This window comes from Myotis davidii, unplaced genomic scaffold (genome assembly GCF_000327345.1).
Source record: "Myotis davidii unplaced genomic scaffold, ASM32734v1 scaffold448, whole genome shotgun sequence".
In the NCBI taxonomy this organism is placed as follows: Eukaryota; Metazoa; Chordata; class Mammalia; order Chiroptera; family Vespertilionidae; genus Myotis; species Myotis davidii.
The window spans coordinates 4,803-7,153 of NW_006383009.1; positions in this window are offsets into that span (position 1 = coordinate 4,803).

The following is a 2,351-nucleotide window of genomic DNA, read 5'->3' on the forward strand; positions in this document are numbered from 1 at the left end:
GAAATAGAGAGAGAGAGAGAAAAAGAGAGAGAGAGAGAGAGAGAGAGAGAGAGAGAGAGAGAGATTTTGACTGGTTGCCTCCTGCATGCATTGTGAATTGTGACCAGGGCATGGGATTAAGCCTGTAACTGAGGTATGTGCCCTTGACCAAGAATTGAACCCATGATCCTTCGGTCCCTGAGCTGATGCTATAACCACTTAGCAAACTGGCCAGGGCAAACCAACACTTTTAAAGATAATTGTTTCCCCAGGGGAATGTGGATTATACATGTGAGCTCAGACAGACATGGCCTGAGCAGCATTTAGCATGTGTGATTCGGTTGCATCACCCTGAAATAGGAAAGTGGTAAGATTGCTTTAGATTGCATCAGCCTGAAAGGAAAGTGTGGCTCTGAGGATCACAGTAACACTGGCAGATGATTAGATGGGCTTGGTGATAAGAAGAAGGAAAGGCATTTAATGTGGAGTCTAGGTTTCCTAACCTGAGAGCTGGCAGTCATTAAACAAAATCAAAGAGTAAGTGGGGAGAAGAGAGCTTACCATTTAGGAAATAAACAAGACTCCATCCTCCCTAACCAAAGGCACATAGGAGCCGACAGTGTACATCTGTCCAAACAGAAAGCCAGTAGCTTAAATTACCCTGGTCAGGGAGTTAGATAAGAGACCCAGTTGGTGCTATTAGTGCCAGGCAAACCCAAGAATGGACAAAGTCACCTTAGCTGGTTTCGCTCAGTGGACATAGCGTTGGCCTAGAGACTGAAGATTCCGGGGTTCAATTCCAGTCAAAGGTACATGCCCAGGTTGTGGGCTCAGTATCCAGTAGGGGGCGTATAGGAGGCAGCCGATCAATGATTCTCTCTCATTATTGATGTTTCTTTCTCTCTCTCTCTCCTTCTCCCTTCCTCTCTGAAATCAATAAAATATATTAAAAAAAAAAAGAATGAACAAAGTCAGAGGAATAAATAATAAAGAAAAACAATTAGAGCCAGAAAAATCCAAGATAGAGGTGAAGCTAACCAGAAAATGATCCCAAACCCCACTATAAGCTCATTTTGACTTATCAACATACTAGAGGCCTGGTGCATGAATTTGTGCACCAGTGGGCTCCTTTGGCCTGGCCTGTGGCGATCTGGCTGAAACCGGGTCTCTGGCATCACCTGAGGAGTCCCGGATTGTGAGAGGGCTCAGGCCAGGCCAAGGGACCCTACTGGTGCATGATCAGAGCCAGGGAGGGATGCAGGAGATTGGCCAGCCAGGGAGGGACCATGGATGACTCCAGGGTGTGTCTGGCCCATCTCGCTCCGTCCAGATCTGCCAGACCCCAGCAGCAAGCTAACCTACTGGTCAGAGCATCTGCCCCCTGGTGGTCAGTGCACATCATAGCAACTGGTCAACTGGTAGACTGTCTGCCCCCTGGTGGTCAGTGCATGTCATAGCAACTGGTCGACTGGTAGACTGTCTGCCCTCTGGTGGTCAGTGCATGTCATAATAATCAGTTGAGTGGCCTTAGCATATTATCAGCATATTATGCTTTGATTGGTTGAAAGGACAACTGGACACTTAGCATTTTAGGCTTTTATTATATAGGATTAAAAGACATACCTGAAAAGCTGATGAATATTCTGATTGAGACCTCCCCTAAAATTCCCACCTGTAGAAAACAGATAAAAATCCTTAGGACAAAGGCCCCAGTGTGTGCTCTCCTGTGAGCAGCCCCGCACCCCCTTTCCTTGAGCACCTGCTTTTACTTTCTCAAGCTCTGAGGGCCCTCCTAAAGAGACAAAGCAGCTCCACCTAGGCTCAATCCTATTCCTGTGCTTTTGCTTCCTCTATCCTAAACACTTCCTTTGTCTTACTGTCCCAAGCTTTAATAAACATACTCTCAGATTCACCCCGACTCATGTCTTGAATTCTTTCCTGCATAAAGTCGAGAACCCACACATTCCAAGATGTGTGGTCCTGCCTGATCCCTTTCCAGTGACAAGTAGACCTGGACTATACAAAATGCTAAATGAAGATTTCAAGATGAAGACCATAGAAACATGGATCTTAAGAGAGAAGAAAGATCGTTGGAAATATTAAAAAAATGTGGCCAATGTAAAGGATTGTTATTTCCCCTTAGTTTTATGAAATTGTACACTATAATACATCATTTGGGAGATTTATAAACTATATCCATGTTAATCCTAGGACATATTAACCCAATAGCAACAAGAATGGTGGGATGGTGTTGAATGTACTTATGTTGTAAGTCTCCAAAATTTTTGAAGTTTTTTTTTTTAGATTTTTAAATTGATTTTTACTTTCATCCATGTGAAAGTAAAACATCAATCAGCTATCTCTCCTGTACA